Below are 21,063 nucleotides of genomic sequence, written 5' to 3' on the forward strand. Positions count from 1 at the left end.
GCTAAGGAGAATCCTAACTTATTGGTGCATGGCAGTGGGTCCAGCCCAAACCCATATTTCTCAGCCCAACTTGTAGAAAAATTGGGCATGTGACACAGTACTGGTTGATGGCATATAAGCAGAAGTTGCTGGCTGAGGCTTCTTACAAAGGCTCTTAGGAAGATAGGGATATAGGCAGTCTCAGCGGACTTGCACCTTGTGTCCTTTGCCTTTCTCTTTTGTCCTTCATGGACTGACGATGTAAGTCTTCCCATTGGGAGAGAATGTATAAGTCACACAGACTTAATGATTTCAATCTGATTTAAAATTTCTCTTTATAAATTGATAATTTGACATTGTGGTTCATAGATCAGATCTCTGTGAACCTATTTTATTGGCATTTACCCTGAGAGATAAACCCTCTTGGGGCATATTTTTGGACTAGTTTTTTTGGACTGCAAAATTGAAGGAGATACTGTGAGAAATTCATCACTCTCTATAAGTCTCTTAGGTGTTAGACAGCACAAGCGTCCCCCTTCAACATCCTAAACACATCAAGCTTTTCCCTGGAACTTCTACAGATTATGTATCCTCTATATTTGCACTGATAATACATTAAATCCTTCACTGAACAAAGAGTGGAATCTGACTCAGAGGCAACCCATGAGGAGGCATAACAGCTTTTTTCTTCACAAGGGTACTCTATATTGGGTAATGATTTATTCAACTAAACACAGTCTCTCCTTGAATGTCAGCATATGAGACCTATAGAGAGGGACACAGATGGTAGAGAAACACAGAAACAGACAGTAAGGTAGAGAAAACTGTAAAAGTAAAAGCCGTGAAGTAGTGAAATCGTGAGTAAGTTTACTATTAATAAACTAATAATATCAGGTTAAATGAGATGTGTCATATCCTGATAATGATCCATTTCTCTATAACACCTTCTGAGATTACTTATAATTTCCTGTTTCTTATTCATATTATCTATCTTTATAATCTTATTACTTGATACCATCTGAGTGGGCCCAAGTGCCTGCAACTTGAAAGGTTAATTAATACATGCTGAGACCAGCTCAGCCGTGGGTGAGCAGGAAAGGAAGGTGCTGCAGGACTTAAGAATGACATACAAGATGCAACATATGAAAAAGATGGGTACAGAGGACTCCCAACCTCTAGGACTGAGAGCCCAGATCACTGCAGCCTCATCATATTTATTGGTCTCCTTGCTCATTAAGCAATTTAGCAGAGCCTGGGTTCAGGTGCAGAGAAAGGTAATTAACTAATGTCTTTCAGGTATGTAAGGAGAAGGCCATAGGAATCAACTGTTTTCCTTTAAACAATCTTACCAGTGCTTTGCAAGGGCAGCATTCTGCTCCCTCAGGACTTGGCGTTCCAAAGTCCTCAGCAAAGACTTGTGTCAGGACCACAGTCTAATTCCCAGCCATTTCCCCACAAGTTCAATGATTTCTCAAATCTGTTTTCCTCATTTTTGTGCCCATTGCCCTATTTAGACTAAGCTTTCATTCTTACATAGATGACTTGAATAATTTACAGCTTCCTAGCTTTCACTCACCTAACTTTCCTAAAACATTGATCTTACATCACTATCTTTGTGTCCATGAATAATGTATGTGAGCACTGGCTCTGGAATGGTTTCATTCTGCCTGTGCCTATGACCCAAGTGTTGAGAGTGAGAGGTGTCTTATCATACTTTTTAAGGAGGGAACTGTATGTAGCACATAGAGGCCAGAGGTCATTTCATTTAGTCTTCTGGCTTCCATCATCAAGTACCCCCTGAAGACCCCTGCTTCAGTGTCTCCATTTTCTCCTGATCTTAACACATATAGCCAAGTGTTCACCCCACATCTCCACTGTGAGGATTCACAGGCAGCTGAATCTCAATATGTTTAAAGTAAAGCTCATTCACTTTTTTGTCCTGTGAGAGTGACTTTATTTCTCCCTTTAAAGAATGGCATCACCAATTGTTCAAGTCAAAAAGCTTGGCATCCTCCTTGAATTTTCCAATACTCCCTCATTCTTTATATACAAGAAATCATTACATTCTCTTAATTCTACTTCTTTAATATTTTTAAAAATCTAAGTTCTTCTCTTTATCCCACTGAATTGCCTTAATCTGTTCCATCTCCCTCAAGTAAGTAACCTGCAGGTCTTCTCCACCTATACTGATACCTCCTCCAAATTCATTCTCCATTTTGTATCCATGGGTGACTATTTAAAAAAATTACAATAAATTAGGGTATACCCATACAATGTTAATACTGAGTAGCTTTTAGAAAGAATGAAGCAGATTTTTATGTGCTGAATAAGAAAGCTATTTAGAGCCCGATCAGGCAGTGGTGTAGTGGATAGAACATCAACCTGGGATGCTGAGGACCCAGGTTCAAAAACCCAAGGTCACCAGCTTGAGTGTGGGCCCACCAGCTTGAACTCGAGGTCGCCAGCTTGAGTGTGGGATCATAGACATGACCCCATGGTCACTGGCTTGAAGCCCAAGGTTTCTGGCTTGAACCCCAGGTCACTGGCTTGAGCAAGGGGTCACTGGCTCAACTGGAGCCCCCCAGTCAAAACTTATGTGAGAAAGCAATCAATGAACAACTAAGGTGCCACAACAATGAGTTGATGCTTCTCATCTCTCTCCCTTCCTCTCTGTCTATCTCTCTCTCTCTCTTGTGATAAAAAAAAAGAAAAAGAAAGATTTATAGAATATTTTCATTTAAACAAATTAATATTTTCTTAATGTCATAAAATTTTTGGCCCTGGCCAGTTTGTTCAGTGGATAGAGTGTTGGCAGGGCATGCAGATGTCCCGGGTTCAATCCTGGGTCAGGGCATGCATAAGAAGCGACCATTTGCTTCTCTTTCCCTCCCTCTCCCCCTTCTTTCTTTTTCCCTTCTTGCAGTCAGTGGCTTGATTGGTGCAAACATCGGCCCCCGGGCGCTGAGGATAGCTCAGTTGATTCAAGCATTGGCCCCAGTTGAGGGTTGTTGGGTAAATCACAGTTGGGGTACAGGAAGGAGTCTCTTCTATCTGCTTCCCCTCACTTAAAAAATGTTTTAGTTTGCCTGAGCAGGCGGTGGCGCAGTGGATAGAGCGTCGGACTGGGATACGGAGGGCCCAGGTTTGAGACTCTGAGGTCGCCAGCTTGAGTGCGGGCTCATCTGGTTTGAGCAAAAGTTCACCAGCTTGGACTCAAGGTCACTGGCTCCAGCAAGGGGTTACTAGGTCTGCTGAAGGCCTGCGGTCAAGGCACATATGAGAAAGCAATCAATGAACAACTAAAGTGTCGCAATGTACAATGAAAAACTAATGATTGATGCTTCTCATCTCTCTCTGTTCCTGTCTGTCTGTCCCTGTCTATCCCTCTCTGTCTCTGTAAAAAAAAAATGTTTTAGTTCAATATCAGAGCTCAAATTTCCCCAGATACAGTATAAATATTCTTTTGCAGTTAAACCTGGAATATATCACTTTTAACCATTAGAATATCATTAGGGCTTGTCTGGGTGGTAGGATTGTATACCAATAATGGTATTAAGGAAAGCTTACTACTGCCTAACCTATGGTGGCACAGTGGATAAAGTGTCGACCTGGAATGCTGAGGTCACCAGTTTGAAACCCTGGGCTTGCCTGGTCAAGGCACATACAAGAAGCAACTACTCCCCATCCCCCCCCCTACACCCACCCACTTTCTTTATCTTTAATCGCCTATATCTAGAACAGGGGTCCCCAAACTACGGGCCCATGGGCCACATGTGGCCCCCTGAGGCGATTTATCTGGCCCCCGCCGCACTTCCGGAAGGGGCACCTCTTTCATTGGTGGTCAGTGAGAGGAGCATAGTTCCCATTGAAATATTGGTCAGTTTGTTGATTGAAATGTACTTGTTCTTTTATTTTAAATATTGTATTTGTTCCTGTTTTGTTTTTTTACTTTAAAATAAGATATGTGCAGTGTGCATAGGGATTTGTTCATAGTTTTTTTTTATAGTCCGGCCCTCCAACAGTCTGAGGGACAGTGAACTGGCCCCCTGTGTAAGAAGTTTGGGAACCCCTGATCTAGAAGAATAAAGAGAGAGAAAAAGAAAGCTTACTTTATTTTTTAAAGTATACATATTTTTATATACTTTTTTTGCTTAAAACCTTTCAATTATTTCTCTCAGTCTCCAGGAAAGCATTCAATCTTCTCTCCAGGACTTCCCAAGATTCTTGGAAAGTTTCAAGAAGATTTTGATTTCTCTCAACCTCTTTTTCCAATACTTATCTTTTCCAATCCTCCCACTGCAATCACACTGATTTCCTTTCAGTTTCCAGAACAAATGATAATCTTTCTTCCTAATGAGTCTCTGCATGTCATTGTTTAGTTCTAGATTTGGAATCACTTCCTCTAAGAAGCCTTCCCTGATCTAAGATTCAGTAACAGTCCTCTGTTCAGTAACAATGTACTGTGCTTGCATCTATCACAGCCTTTATCACATGAGGGTTCAACTGCCTATTCATATATAGTTCTCTGAAACCCTCTGAATAAAGATTATGTCTTATATATTTTTTGTAACTGTGCTTGCTATTAGAAATACCCGACACATGATAGGTGCTCATTAAATATTTATAGAGTGAATGAGTTATATACAGTATTTTACTCAAAGTCACAACTCAACAATTTTCTGGAGTTTGTATTGTCAAACGCCCAGTTTTGAACCATTAAGTTTAATAATTTTTTTATTTTTTACTATTTGTTGTTTATTTTCTTTACTCCTTCCCCCGCCCCCCCCAGCTAGAGTGTAAGCTCCATGAGGGCAGGGATCTTTATCTGTTTTGTTCACTATTGATATAAAATTTACAGAAGAGAGCTGGGATATTGTAGGCACTCAACAAAATATTTGTTGAATTAGTAAACTTTTTCTCCAGAAATAATGTATAGTAATGTTTTCCTTTCAACTTTATTAAAAAATAATTCAGGCCTTGGCCAGTTGGCTCCCTGGTAGAGCATTGACCTGGCATGTGGATGTCCCAGGTTCAATTCCTGGTCAGGGCACACAGGAGAAGTGCCCATCTGCTTCTCCACCTCTCCCCCACCTTCTTCTTCCTTTCTTTCTCTTTCTCTCTCCCCTTCCTATAGCCATGGCTCAATTGGAGCAAATTAGCCTCAGGCGCTGAGGATGGCCCCATGGCCTCCACCTAAGGTGCTAGAAAGAGCTCAGTTGCTGAGCAACAAAGCATTGCCCCCTAGTGGGCTTGCAGATGGATCCCTTTCGGGGCACATGCTGAAGTCTGTCTCTGCCTCCCCTCCTCTCACTGAATAAAAAAAATAAATAAAAAGAAAAATAATTCACATATAGCAAAATGTATCTATTCTAAGTATTTAGTTCCATGAGTTTTGATAAATGATTATGCCCATATAACCACCATGATAATCAAGATATAAAACAATCCCATTACTTAAAGGATTCCCTTTGACCTCTTATCAGTCAATAAATCCAGGCCCAGCAAGCACTGAGGTGCTATCAGTATAGATTAAATTTGCCTTTTCTAGGGTTTCATAATAAGTGGAATCACACTATATGTACTCTTTTGAGTCTGGCTTCTTATGTTCTGCGTCATCTTTTAGAGATAATTATTTGCAGTAACGTCTTGTTTCTTCTAAGTTTTGTTGTCTCCATGTCATGGTGAGACTTGTATTTCTACCTACACATTAGGCCTGCACTGGCTGTTCCTGTGCCCAGTGTTCCTGCAGGAGCCAGAGGGCAGCATCAGCCCACTGCCCAGAATTCAAAGATGAGTTACGAGTCAACACCTTGGTGTCCTCTAGTAGGGTGGTGGTGTGACTGAGAGAGATGCTGAAGATTTTTTTTTCATAAATGGTTAACGGTGGCAATGTTGTTCTTTGACAAGTTTTCTTTATTCCTATAACTCTTTTTTAAGAAAAGACATTTGATTGCTGTAGATTTATGATCACATTTTCTAGAAATATACTGCTCATAAAAATAAGGGGATATTTCAAAATGAATATGAAGTTAAAAAAAAGCATTTGATTTTTTTTTATTAAACAAGAACATCAGAAGAGCAAATGAGGCCCTGGCCGGTTGGCTCAGCGGTAGAGCGTCGGGCCTAGCGTGCGGAGGACCCGGGTTCGATTCCCGGCCAGGGCACACAGGAGAAGCGCCCATTTGCTTCTCCACCCCTCCGCCACGCCTTCCTCTCTGTCTCTCTCTTCCCCTCCCGCAGCCAAGGCTCCATTGGAGCAAAGATGGCCCGGGCGCTGGGGATGGCTCCTTGGCCTCTGCCTCAGGTGCTAGAGTGGCTCTGGTCGCAACATGGCGACGCCCCGGAGGGGCAGAGCATCGCCCCCTGGTGGGCAGAGCGTCGCCCCTGGTGGGCGTGCCGGGTGGATCCCGGTCGGGCGCATGCGGGAGTCTGTCTGACTGTCTCTCCCTGTTTCCAGCTTCAGAAAAATGAAAAAAAAAACCCCCAAAAAAAACCAAACAAACAAAAAAAAAAAAAAAAAAGAAGAAGAGCAAATGACAAGTCAAAGAAAGTTGTTTGATTGTGCAAATGAGATGCAAAAACAACTTTTATTTCATTGGTGAAAATGTACTATGCAAAAGGCTGAAAGTACTGAAATATCTGCATGTTCCCTGATCTTGAAAGTGCATTTTGAAATATCCCCTGATTTTTGTGAGCAGTGTATATAAAATTTCTATGAGGCCTGACCTGTGGTGGCGCAGTGGATAAAGCGTCAACCTGGAAATGCTGAGGTTGCCGGTTCAAAACCCTGGGCTTGCCTGGTCAAGGCACATATGGGAGTTGATGCTTCCTGCTCCTCCCCGCCTTCTCCCCCCCTCTCCCTTCTAAAATGAATAAATTAAAAAAAAAAAAAAATTAAAAAAAAAAAAAAAAAAAATTTCTATGAGAATATCACATTGAGAATTGATAGAGTAGAACAGGGGTCCCCAAACTACGGCCCGTGGGCCGTATGCGGCCCCCTGAGGCCATTTATCCGGCCCTGCCGCACTTCCAGAAGGGGCACCACCATCTCATTTGCCGAAAGCAGGCCCATAGTTCCCATTGAAATACTGGTCAGTTTGTTGATTTAAATTTACTTGTTCTTTATTTTAAATATTTTATTTATTCCTGTTTTGTTTTTTTACTTTAAAATAAGATATGTGCAGTGTGCACAGGGATTTGTTCATAGTTTTTTTTTATAGTCTGGCCCTCCAAAGGTCTGAGGGACAGTGAACTGGCCCCCTGTGTAAAAAGTTTGGGGACCCCTGGAGTAGAAGCTGGATGTTTGGGTCCTAGAACCAGATTGCAGGGTTGAAATCCTGGCTGTGCCACTAACTAGCTAATTAACTTTAGAAAGTTAATTAGTATGTAAAATAAAGATGCTTTCTAGAGTCATTGTGAGGATTAAATGTGTAAAACTGTACTAAATACTTAGAATACTGCTTGGCATGTGGTAACCTCTCAGTAAGTTTTTGTTGATGCTATTGTTTTACATTGTTGAAGGAATATTTTACTAGCTTTTGCAATAAATATTTTTACTCTCAAAGACCTGAATATGTATAATATGTACACAGGAGTCCTCAAAATTTTCTGGAAGAGTTATTTTCTTTTGAAACTTCACTTTGATATGTTCTGTGTGCTTTGATTTATCAACTTTTGAGAAATCTTCATATTTGAATTATACACTTCTCATCCTGATCATGTATGTTTCTCTGGGGAAAAAAAGGGCTCTTCCAAACCTTATAATAATGTGGCAAGTCCACATATATATATTTATTTTCCCTGAGGGAACAATCTCTCTCTCTTTTTAGTGAGTGAGAGAGGGATAGACAGATAGGAAGGGAGAGAGATGAGAAGCATCAACTTATAGTTATGGCACTTTTAGTTGTTCATTGATTGCTTCTCATATGTACCTTGACCAGAGGGGCTCTAGCGGAGCCAGTGACCCCTTGCTCAAGCCAGCAACCTTGCACTTAAGCCAGTGGCCATGGGGTCATGTCTATGATTCCATGCTCAACCAGGGACCTCATGCTCAAGCTGGCTAGCCTGTGCTCAAGATGAATGAGCCTGAGCTCAAGCCAGTGACCTCAGGGTTTTGAACCTGGGACCTCTGTGTCCCAGGTTGACGTTTTATCCACTGCGCCAACATCTGGTCAGGCAACAATATCTCTTAATAAATGGATTTTTTTCCCCAATAAATGAAGGTTTAATTTCTGTGTGGAAAGGGGATGACTGATAAACTGAATGTTGTAACTTATAAAATATATAATTTTAAAGTAACTTTTAAAAAATATAATTTTATGTTTTGTTTTGTTTTTTTTCTGAAGCTGGAAACAGGGAGAGACAGTCAGACAGACTCCCGCATGCGCCCGACCGGGATCCACCCGGCACGCCCACCAGGGGCGACGCTCTGCCCACCAGGGGGTCTGCCGGGACCAGAGCCACTCTAGCGCCTGGGGCAGCGGCCAAGGAGCCATCCTCAGCACCCGGGCCATCTTTGCTCCAATGGAGCCTTGGCTGCGGGAGGGGAAGAGAGAGACAGAGAGAAAGGAGGGGGGGTGGAGAAGCAAATGGGTGCTTCTCCTATGTGCCCTGGTTGGGAATTGAACCCAGGTCCCCCGCACGCCAGGCCAACGCTCTACCGCTGAGCCAACCGGCCAGGGCCTAATTTTATGTTGTAAATCAGTTATTTGAAAGCAAAGGAGATTTCTGAAAAGCAAAAGTGGAAAACACTAAAACCTAAGATGTATATTGGTTATTATGCTATTGTCCTTCAGCTTCAAACAGAGAGAACTCTGTTCATCTGTATGATGCTGGGGCCAGGATTCTGCAAACACCATTACTCATTTGCCAGCAGGACCTCCGCTAGGCCTTAACAATAGGTGATACTGAACAGAGCCTGGAAAACTGGAGGAATCAGAAGGGCCTGGCTCCTTCTTATGTTTTCCATTCCTCTCCCATCACCCTAGCAAAAGATCTTCGCCTTGAGTACAGTGCCATCCATTAACCATAGTTAATTATTTTTTTTCACATAGTTTTACATTAATTTTAATGGGATGACATTGATAAATCAGGGTACATATGTTCAGAGTAAACATCTCCAGGTTATTTTGATATTTGATTATGCTGCATTCCCATCACCCAAAGTCCAATTTTCTTCTGTCACCTTCTAACTTGTTTTCTTTGTGGCCCTACCCTCCCCCAACCCCCTCCCTCTCCTCCCCCCACTCCGTAACCCCCACACTCTTGTCTATGTCTCTGAGTCTCATTTTTATGTCCCACCTATGTATGGAATCATATAGTTCTTAGTTTTTTTCTGATTCACTTATTTAGCTCAGTATAATGTTATCAAGGTCCATCCATGTTGTAAATGATCTGATGTCATCATTTCTTATGGCTGAGTAGTATTCCATAGTATATATGTACCAAAGCTTTTTAATCCACTCGACCACTGATGGACACTTGGGCTGTTTCCAGACCTTCGCTATTGTGAACAATGCTGCCATAAACATGAGGGTGCATTTCTTTTTCTTTTTTTTTTTCTGAAGCTGGAAACGGGGAGAGACAGTCAGATAGATTCCCGCATGCACCCAACCGGGATCCACCCAGCATGCCCACCAGGGGGCGACGCTCTGCCCACCAGGGGGCGATGCTCTGCCCCTCCGGGGCGTCGCTCTGCTGCTACCAGAGCCACTCTAGCGCCTGGGGCAGAGGCCAAGGAACCATCCCCAGCACCCGGGCCATCTTTTGCTCCAATGGAGCCTCGGCTGCGGGAGGGGAAGAGAGAGACAGAGAGGAAGGGGGGGGGGTGGAGAAGCAGATGGGCGCTTCTCCTGTGTGCCCTGGCCGGGAATCGAACCTGGAACTTCTGCATGCCAGGCCGACGCTCTACCACTGAGCCAAACAGCCAGGGCGAGGGTGCATTTCTTCTTTTGAATCATTGATGTGGTGTTCTTAGGGTATATTCCTAATAGTGGGATAGCTGGGTCAAAAGGCAGTTCGATTTTTAATTTTCTGAGGAATCTCCATACTGTTTTCCACAGTGGCTGCACCAGTCTGCATTCCCACCAGCAGTGCAGGAGGGTTCCCTTTTCTCCACATCCTCGCCAGCACTTATTCTGTGTTGTTTTGTTGATGAGTGCCATTCTGACTGGTGTGAGATGATATCTCATTGTGGTTTTAATTTGCATTTCTCTAATGATTAGTGAGGTTGAGCATTTTTTCATATGCCTATTGGCCATCTGTATATCCTCTTTGGAGAAGTGTCTATTCATTTCTTTTGCCCATTTTTTGATTGGATTGTTTGTCTTCCTGGTATTGAGTTTTATAAGTTCTTTATAAATTTTGGTTATTAACCCCTTATCAGATGTATTGTCAAATATATTCTCCCATTGTTTAGTTTGTCCTTTTATTCTGTCCTTATTGTCTTTAGCTGTGCAGAAGCTTTTTAGTTTGATATAGTCCCATTTGTTTATCCTGTCTTTTATTTCACTTGCCCCCAGATAAATTGGCAAATACATTGCTGCAAGAGATGTCAGAGAGCTTACTGCCTATGTTTTCTTCTAAGATGCTTATGATTTTACGGCTTACATTTAAGTCTTCTATCCATTTTGAGTTTATTTTTTGTGAATGGTGTAAGTTGGTGGTCTAGTTTCATTTTTTTGCTGGTAGCTGTCCAATTTTCCCAACAGCATTTGTTGAAGAGGCTGTCTTTACTCCAATGTATGCTCTTACCTCCTTTGTCAAATATCAGTTGTCCATAAAGGTATGGGTTTATTTCTGGGTTCTCTGTTCTGTTCCACTGATCTATATGCCTGTTCTTATGCCAGTACCAGGCTGTTTTGAGTACAATGGCCTTGTAGTATACCTTGATATCCAGAAGTGTGATACCTCCAACTTTATTCTTCCTTTTCAAGATTGCTGAGGCTATTCATGTTCTCTTTTGGTTCTATATAAATTTTTGGAATATGTGTTCTATATCTTTGAAGTAAGTCATTGGTATTTTAATTGTTCTTGCATTGAATTTATAAATTGCTTTGGGTAATATAGACATTTTAATGATGTTTATTCTTCCTAACCATGAGTATGGTATATGCTACCACTTGTTTGTATCTTCCCTGATTTCTTTTATCAATGCTTTATAATTTTCCGAGTACAAGTTTTTAATCTCCCTGGTTAAATTTATTCCTAGGTACTTTCTTTTTTTGGTTGCAATGGTGAAGGGGATTGCTTCCTTAATTTCTCTTTCTGACAGTTCATTGTTAGTGTATAAAAATGTCTCTGGCCCTGGCCGGTTGGCTCAGTGGTAGAGTGTTGGCCTGGTGTGCAGAAGTCCCGGGTTCGATTCCCGGCCAGGGCACACAGGAGAGGTGCCCATCTGCTTCTCCACTCCTCCCCCTCTCCTTCCTCTCTGTCTCTCTCTTCCCCTTCCGCAGCTGAGGCTCCATTGGAGCAAAAGATGGCCTGGGCACTGGGGATGGCTCCATGGCCTCTGCCCCAGGCACTAGAATGGCTCTGGTCACAACAGAGCGACGCCCCGGATGGGCAGAGCATTGCCCCCTGGTGGGTGTGCTGGGTCGATCCCGGTGGGGCCCATGCGGGAGTCTATCTGACTGCCTCCCTGTTTCCAGCTTCAGAAAAATACAAAAAAAAAAAAGTCTCTGATTTCTGAGTATTAATTTTATATCCTGCCACCTTGCTGAATTCATTTATCGGGTCCAGTAGTTTTTTGACTGAGACTTTAGGGTTTTCTATATACAATATCATATCATCTGCAAATAATGATAGTTTTACTTCTTCTTTTTCAATTTGGATGCCTTTTATTTCTTTTTCTTGTCTGATTGCTATGGCGAAAGGGGGCACCCCTGCCTTGTTCCTGATCTTAAGGGGATTGCTTTTAATTTTTGCCCATTGACTATGATGTTGGCTGTGGGTTTATCATAGATGGCCTTTATCATGTTGAGGTATGTTCCCTGTATTCCAGCTTTGCTGAGAGTTGTTTTTTTTTATTTTATTACAGAGACAGAGAGAGTCAGAGAGAGGGACAGATAGGGACAGACAGACAGGAATGGAGAGAGATGAGAAGCGTCAATCATTAGTTTTTTGTTGCGACACCTTAGTTGTTCATTGATTGCTTTCTCATATGTGCCTTGACCGTGGGGCTATAGCAGACTGAGTAACCCCTTGCTCAAGCCAGGGACTTTGGGTCAAAGCTGGTGAGCTTTGCTCAAACCAAATGAGCCCACATTCAAACTGGCGACCTCGGGGTCTTGAACCTGGGTCCTCTGCATCCCAGTCCGACACTATCCACTGCATCACCTGCTGGTCAGGCTGCTGAGAGTTTTGATCATGAATGGGTAATGGATTTTATCAAATGCTTTTTCTGTATCTATTGAAAATATCATGTGGTTTTTCTCCTTCCTTTTGTTTATGTGATGAATCACATTGATTGATTTGCGAATATTGTACCAGCCTTGCCTCCCAAGAATAAATCCCACTTGATCATGGTGTATGATTATTTTTTATGTATTGCTGGATCCAGTTTGCTAATATTTTGTTGAGGATTTTAGCATCTAAATTCATCAGGGATATTGGCCTATAATTTTCTTTCTTTGTGTTGTCTTTGCCTGGTTTTGGAATCAGAATTATACTCACCTCATAAAAGGAGCTTGGAAGTCGTCCTTCCTCTTGAATTTTTTGAGATAGCTTGAGAAGTATAGAAGTTAGTTCTTCTTTGAATATTTGGTAGAATTCACTTGTGAAGCCATCAGGCCCAGGACTTTTCTTTGTTGGGAGTTTTTTGATAACTGTTTCAATCTCATTTTTTGTAATTGGTCTGTTTAGGTTTTCTGATTCTTCCAGATTAATTTTTGGAAGATTATATGTTTAAGGAATTTGTCCATTTTATCTAGGTTGTCTAGTTTTTTGGCATACAGTTCTTCATAGTATTTTCTTACAATATTTTGTATTTCTGTTGTGTCAGTTGTTATTTCTCCATTTCCATTTTTAATTATTTATTGAGTCCTCTCTCTTTTTTTCTTGGTGAATCTGCTTAAAGGTCCATCGATCTTGTTTACCTTTTCAAAGAACCAGTTCCTGGTTTCATTGATCCTCTGTATTGTTTCTTTAGCCTCTATGTCATTTATTTCTGCTCTGATCTTTATTATTTCTTTCCTTCTACTAGCTCTGGGCTTTACTTGCTGTTCTTTTTCTAGTTCTTTTAGATGCAGGGTCAAGTTGTTTATTTGAGCTTTTTCTAGCTTCTTAAGGTATTCCTGTAATGCTATGAACTTCCCTTTCAGGACTGCTTTTGCTGTGTCCCATAAATTTTGAGTTGATGTATGCTCATTATTGTTTGTTTCTAGTAATGTTTTTTTCTTCTTTGATCTGATTGTTAACCCATTCATTATTTAATAACATGCTATTTAGTTTCCAAGTGTTTGAGTATTTTTCAGGTTTTCTGTTGTGGTTGATTTCTAGTCTTATTCCATTGTGATCAGAGAGAGTGCTTGATATGATATCAATCTTCTTAAATTTGTTGAGACTGCTTTTGTGCCTTAACATGTGGTCTATCCTAGAGAATGTACCATGAGCACTTGAAAAGAATGTATATTCTGCTGCTTTAGGGTGAAAGGTTCTGAAGACATCTATTAAATCAAGTTGATCTAGTATGTCCTTTAAATCTGCTGTTTCTTTGTTAATTTTCTTTCTTGAGAATCTATCTAGTGATGTTAGTGGGGTATTGAAATCCCCTACTATTATAGTATTGCTGTTCAACTCGTCCTTTAAATCCATCAAAGTCTGCTTTATATATTTAGGTGCTCCTATATTAGGTGCGTAGATATTTATAATGGTTATATCTTCCTGTTGGATTGCTCCCTTTATCATTATATAGTGGCCTTCTTTATCTCTTACTATAGCCTTTGTTTTAAAGTCCATTTTGTCTGATATAAGTATTGCTACCCCAGCTTTTTTTTCATTTCCATTTGTGTGAAATTTTTTTTCATCCTTTTATCTTCAGTCTATGTGCATCTTTTGTTTTAAGGTGTGTCTCTTGTAGACAGCATATGTATGGGTCCTGTTTCCTTATCCACACAGCTACCCTATGTCTTTTGATTGGATCATTTAATCCATTTACATTTAAGGTTATTACTGATATGTAGTTGTTTATTGCCATCTTATTCTTTAAAACTGTATTCCTCTTTTGCTATATTCTTTTTCTCCTTTGATCTGTTTACAACAGGCCCCTTAGCATTTCTTGCAGCCTTGGTTTGGTTGTAGTGAATTTCTTGAGTTTTTTTTGTCTGGAAAGCTTTTTATTTCTCCTTCAATTTTAAATGATAGCCTTGCTGGATAAAGTAGTCTTGGTTGTAGGCTCTTGCTCTGCATTTCTTTGAATATTTCTTGCCATTCCCTTCTGGCCTCAAGTGTTTCTGTTGAGAAGTCGGAAGTCATCCTTATGGTGGCTCCTTTGTAGGTAATAGTCTTTTTTTCTCTAGCAGCTTTTAATATTTTCTCTTTATCACTTAGCTTTGATATTTTAATTATGATGTGTCTTGGTGTAGATTTCTTTGGGTTTCCCTTAGTGGAGTTCTCTGTGCTTCTCGAACTTGTGAGATGTTTTCCTGCCTTAATTGAGGGAAGTTTTCAGCTATGATATGCTTAAACAAAGTCTCTGTCCCTTGTTATTTCTCTTCTTCAGGAACCCCTATTATGCAGATGTTATTTCTCTTCATGTTTTCACAGAGATCTCTTAGAGTTTCCTCAGACTTTTTGAGTCTCTTTTCTTTTTTCTGCTCTGCTTCCATGCCTTTATTCATTTTGTCCTCTAACTCGCTGATTTGTTTCTCAGCTTCATCCATCCTGCTTTTAATTGCTTCCATTGTGTTCTTCATTTCTGATATTGTATTTGTCATTTCTGACTGGTTCTTTTTTATTATTTCAATGTCCTTTTTTATATTTGCTATCTCTTTATTTGGGTGTTCATAATGACCATATATTGTTGTTCTAAGATCTTTGAGCATCCTAACAATCATTATTTTAAACTCTGCATCTGGTAATTTGGTTATATCTGTCTCATCCAGGTCCTTTTCTGGGGATTTCTCTTGATTCATTTGTGTTGCATTTCTCTGCCTTCTCATTTTGTCTGTGTAAAAGAAGGTTTTGGCCACTGGAGTCCACTGGGTGTGGCCTCTGTGTTTCCTAGGTGTGGTCTGTCTGCAGGCCCACCACCCCCTCTGCTGTTGCTGCCTAGGGCATTTGGGTATGGGGTGTTGCCCACTGGGGCTGTTGCTGTGGTTTCCGCCTTTCCTTCACAAGAGTGACTGTGATCACGGGCTCGGGTGTACAAGCCTCGGTGGCCTTGGCCTTAGCCCTGCCCTGTGGGTGGCGTTATGCTCTGCCCTGAGGGCAGGGGTGAGCACTTTTGCTCAGCTCGGGTCTCTGCCTGATTCTGGGCTTTCGCCCTGCCCTTGCAGGAGGAGCCCGCTCATGGGATGGCTGCAAGCCTTGGCTCCACAGGCCAGGCAGGACTGTGTGCCCACTCTTAGTAGTGGGTCTCTGCCTGTTCTGGGTTTTTGGCTTCACCCTCCATGGGAAAAGCCGGCTCCCAAGTCAGGCCACAAGCCTCGGTTCTATGGGTGGTGCAAGGCTGTGCTCCTGCGCCCTTGCTCAAGGGTGGGTCTCTACCCCTTCCGGGGCTCCTGCCCTTCCCCTGCAGGCTGGATTGCAGGCGGCCTGCAGCTGGGCTTGACCACTTTTGCACGTCCCCTCCTCCCCAGCCGAGCAAGACTGAGCTCAAACCTGGGCCACAGTGGTGGCCAGCCAGCTTCCGCCCTTGCTGACAGAAGCGCACTTCTGCATCCCACCGCTGCTCGCCCTCGGTGAGCCCTCAACCGTGTGGGTGTAGGCGCTGCAGCTCAAACCCTAAGACTCACTACTGTAGTCCGGAAAGCTCCCTCCAATAAGCGATTCTGCTCTGAGTGCTGCGGGAGAGCTTGTTTGTCTGGTGTCCTGCTTCCCTTTGCTGATATTGCTGTTTCCAAGGGAAATATTCACTTCAGATTTGGGGAGGAACTTGTCCTAGAGTTTAGGGTGGCTGTCTATCAAAATGTTTCTCCCTGTGCCTCCTAGATTACACTCTCTTCCCACTGCTCTGGTCCTCTCCTCTCTCCCCTTCCCCCAAAGCCCCGGGTGAGTGGTTGTGAGAGAGGTTTTCTGCACGGCCCCTTTCAGAAGAATCCTGAGTCTGAGAAATCAGTCTCTTTCTCACAAACAGTATCCTTTCTTGTTTCCAGCTAAATACTGTCCATATGCCTCTTCTAGGCTTTGGGGCTGCAGGCTGGGGCTTTGTTCCTGGGACTCAGGACCCTTCCCTCTCTGCTAAACTCACTTCCCGCCACACGAGTCTCTTCTGGCTGCCGTTCGCTCTGGGGAGCTGGGCAGCCTTCTCCGTATTTCTGCTTTTCCTATCAGTCTCAGTGTACCTTCTTCAGTGTTCCTTGGTTGAAGAGTCCTCTTTGTTCAGTCCAAAGTTGGTTCTTCCAGATGATGGTTCTTAAAATTAGTTTGTAATCCACTTTGGTTCTGGGAGGTGCAAGTTGGTACATCCGCCTACTCCATCGTCATTTTGTCTTCTCTAGTTAATTCTAATTTGCAATGTTCCCAACAGTCCTAGGACCAGCTCCATTGCACCGCTCCAGAGACACCATCCCTAGCTTGTTCATGTCCCTTCCTCAGAGGTCTTAGTCCAGTTTTGTGGTCCCTCTGTTATTGGACTGGGGACCTGGCCTTTTGGGTCTGCCTAGGGCCAGCTGGAGTGTGTGGGCTCTTGACTTCGTGCAGCAAAAAGTTCACAACATGGGACCAGGTGATTTTGAAAGCACGTTTATTAAAGCTGGAGACAGTGGAAGAAGAAGGGCTTAGGACAGAAGAAGCAATAGGGGAGCCTAGGCCGGGTTGCCTTGGCTCTCTAGAAACCTTATGGGAAGGAAATAAGCCTACACAGTGAAGTCAGAGAAAAGGGGGCTTTAGAGACAGGTTCAGGGGTGGGTCTAGGAAGACCTGCTGCTCCCCTGGTAGCAAGTCTCACAGGGACACTAAAAGTTTAGGAGATACACGGCTGTGGGGGGTAAAGAGGGAAAGAGGGAAGGAGAAAGGGAAAGGCATGGCATGCTGAGTTCTTTGAGGGTTTTTAAAGATTGGGAATTTAGGGGAGGATTTCAGGTGTCCCCTCTCAGAGTGGAGGCCTTTACTGATTGGTCAGTGCCAGGGCAAGGGGTCATTAGTCCTAGCGTTGCTCACCTGGGCTGGGAGCTAAAACACAACTGAGGCCTAGATGTTATCTCTAGGGAAGTGACTGTCAGTATCTGGCTATAAATTGCTCAGCAAGTTTATTCAGCTATCTTTCTCTGTTTTCCCATTCTACTTGCCAAGAAATTTTCCTAGCTTCTTGCTATCTTGTCTCATTCCTGCACAGGGACTTCATCCCTGAAATCTTTTAGGGGTGATGAGGGAAAGGATCTATCTTCAATAACTGCTTCCTGCTGATGAGGGTTGTGGTCTCTGCCTGTGAAGGATTTGAAGGTCTCCCCCTGCCTGATCTAAGGGAGACAAGGAATGGGATATGAGGCTAGAATAGAGGGGCTGCTAGCTGATTCTTTCAGGGTAGGGATTAGCTGGAAATCTGAAGCTTCCTTACCTTGTTACAGAATTGTTGTATCCTAGAGGTGATAGATTTGACAAGAAGGTTAAAAAGGCATGAACTAAAAATGAGGAGAATTATTGTAACTAAAAGTCTGAGAAGAGGTATGAGCCGATGATAGAGGGCAGGACTGACTTGACAGTGACTCAGACTAAGTTGGTGAAGGGGTTTCCCTGGATAAAGGTGTGTCCCCTGCCTCAAGCCTTTTTGTTTCCTCTACTTAATGCAAATTAGACTAATGGAAATGTCCTAATATTCCCTTCCTAAAGTAGGTATTTTTCTGTCTGAATCTCTTGGGCAGGAAAAGAAAAGCAGTTTCAAAATGGCAGAACTTTGGTCCCTTCAGTCTGCCCTTTTAAATAGTATAGGTTTATATTCCGGAAGCAGAGTTGGTAGATTGCCCTATACATTTTATTGATTCAGTTATGTAGTCCTGAAAATAAGTCAGTTCAGTTAAATTGTTGAGTCTCACTTTAGAGGGTGGTGATACAGATGGGCTTTCAATGTGAGACCTATACTGTGTAAACAAGTAATCAGGTATTTAATAAAGGATATGCCTGTGAGAACAGAAAAAAAACAAAGGTTAATGTTCATAGAGCAAATTATAAACTAGTTTCTAAGTTTGTAAGCCTATCAGTTGAAAAGATTTCTAGATGTAAGACTCAAAGTTTGTTTTGCTGCAGTGAAAGTAAGCAGTGACAGTCTGACAGATTCTTTTTATCTGCAGTTTAAATATCTCTGATGATGTCATCAACTGCTCAGGTAAATTCTGTATAACTTATACTGCATCGGTTGTTCTCAATAATTCCAAGTCAAAGGATGGGAGAAAAATAAAACATCAGTTTAAAAGAAAACCAGAAAATTCAGGATTCAATTTAATTTGTAGGTGAAAAATATAACTAACTAGCATCTAATATCCATGACTGTGTATTATAGATTCTATTGAAATATAATTTCTTGCCTGACCTGTGGTGGTACAGTGGATAAAGCATTAACCTAGAGTGCTGAACTTACCACTTTGAAACCCTAGGCTTGCCGGGTCAAGGTACATACAAAAAGCAATTATGAGCTGATGCTTCTCAGCTCCCCACCCCCTATTCTCTCTCGCTCTTCTCTCTAAAATAAGTCAAATAATATATATATAATTTCTCCCCTAAAATTCCCCTCATTTTTATTAAAGATAGCCAAATCAAGACTGTTTACTGCATTAAGTCCAGTTTCAATTACTGGAATAGCAATTGATTGTATAGGCTCTTTTAAATCAGCTTTGTTGGAATTTCCTAAAGAATTTTCAGACTGAGCTTCTATTAGCCCCGCAGGGTGAAGACGCTAAACTGCATAGTTGCTCTCAGGCTTTGACTGCAATATATATAGGTCTGGGTAAATTCCTCATGTTCTTGAGGTCTCCCAGAATGTCTTGAGGTTCCTTCCTTGCCATCTTTCAGGAAAACAACCGTTGATTCCTACCTACAAAGATTGCCATAGCCTCACTAGGCAGTGGCACAGTGGATAGAGCATTGGACGGGAATGCTGAGGACTCAGGTTCGAGACCCCCAAGGTCGCCAGCTTGAGCACGGGCTCATCTGGTTTGAGCAAAGTTCACCAACTTGGACCCAAGGTTGCTGGCTCCAGCAAGGGGTTACTCGGTCTGCTGAAGGCCCGTGGTCAAGGCACATATGAGAAAGCAATCAATGAACAACTAAGGTGTCACATGTGCAACAAAAAACTAATGATTGATGCTTCTTATCTCTCTGTTCCTGTCTGTCTGTCCCTGTCTATCCCTCTCTCTGACTCTCTCCTGTCTCTGAAAAAAAAAACCAAAACTGCCATAGACCACGTGAATGAGCAAGGTACAAGGCCATTCGGTGCAAAGCCCATTCTCCCCTGGTTCTCATTGACTTCAAAGTCAACCTTAATTCTTTAAAGCTTTCTGGTGACATCCACAGCCCAGGCATGTCTCTTTCAGACTTGGCATTTCAGTCAAAGTCTTGGTTAATAAAACCACAATTTAAAATTGGCTTCATGTGTGCTTTTATAAAGAGACCAGATTCTTATTGGATTCATGCAAATAAACATATTGTTATGAAAATTATGATTCCCTGGCTGGTAAACTCAGTTGATTAAGAGCCAAGTCCCAAAACAACAAGATTGCAGGTTTGATCCTTGGTGAGGGCCCAAACAGGAAGCAACCAAAGAATGCACAACTGAGTGGAACAACAAATGAATGCATCCCGTCTTTCTCCCCCCTCTCCCTTCCTCTCTGTCTTTTTAAAAATCAGTTAAAGTTAAGCCCTGGCCGGATAGCTCCATTGGTTGGAGCGTTGTCCCGGTTCCGGGAGCACAGAGGTTGCCAGTTGGATTCCCCGGTCAAGGCACATACAGGAGCAGCTCGATGTTCTTGTCTCTCTCTGTCTCTCCCTCTCTCTCTCTCTCTCTTTCTCTCTCAGATTATAATACTCATTATCTTAAATTCTAGAGGGATTAGGGTAGGGAGAAAAATATAAATGCTTCAATATTGCTTACAAAGGTATAGTTTACCAAACTGCTCTAAGAAAAAAATACAAGTTTCCTTATATCTGGAAAACAAAAAGATCTAAAAATCAGTAATATTTTGAACATGGTAATAAGAATAATAATTATTCTCAGTTCATTAATCCCATATAACCAATTTTTGTTTATCCTGATTATTTGCCAGTATTTTCATGAATTCAGCTATTCCTTAGAATTTTATAAATCATTTAGTTTAAAAATATGACCTGCTTTGAAACCTGTCAGTTAAAGAAAGTCAGAGTCCTTTTTATGGATCTTTCTAAAGATGTAACATTTGCAAATGCATCAGAGTAAAACAATATCTATAAATGACAAAACTTAAAATGACAAAACTTAACATAGTTACAGATTTGACTATGATATAACTGATAAAGAATTTTGCTTTCCTGTAAGATAAAATATTCCAAGATAATTTCTTCGTAAATGATAATTACTATGAAATGACATAAAATAATAATACAATGCTCACATTTTTAGATTCAACATACAATTTCAATATATAAAGAAAAAATATGCAAGATTAAAAAATATAGCACATGGTTCATTGGAAGTGTGTGCACTGAGCACTGGAGATGATTTATAAGTGTTCCAATGTGTGGACTCAAACACCCAGAGCACTACTGCCTGATGGCATAACTAAGATGTAATATTTTATTGCTGCCCAGGCACCCACCTTAGAGAGAACCCTGATTACAAGTGCCATTTTAACAACTAGTTCACTGAACTCAACAAAATCTTAGATATCAGTTCTGCCAAACCAGTGCCGACTGGCTGCATCCCACCACTGATCTGCTGCCTTGGTGGAATCATCGCTC

General features: G+C 41.8%; 1 protein-coding gene across 4 annotated transcripts in view; it reads right to left on the reverse strand.

Annotated features, from left to right (window-relative positions):
- RANBP6 (RAN binding protein 6) overlaps positions 1-21,063 on the reverse strand; it is a 101,587-nt gene that overhangs the window by 22,347 nt on the left and 58,177 nt on the right. Inside the window, exon 1 of one of the 4 annotated variants that reach the window (XM_066368115.1) lies at positions 12,652-12,667. The exons of the other annotated variants lie outside the window; for them this stretch is intronic. The gene's annotated coding sequence lies outside the window, so the exon portion shown is untranslated. Of the gene's footprint in view, positions 1-12,651; positions 12,668-21,063 lie in introns of those variants that run through there. 4 annotated transcript variants of the gene reach the window in all.

Source organism: Saccopteryx leptura, chromosome 2 (genome assembly GCF_036850995.1).
Source record: "Saccopteryx leptura isolate mSacLep1 chromosome 2, mSacLep1_pri_phased_curated, whole genome shotgun sequence".
Classification (NCBI taxonomy): domain Eukaryota; kingdom Metazoa; phylum Chordata; class Mammalia; order Chiroptera; family Emballonuridae; genus Saccopteryx; species Saccopteryx leptura.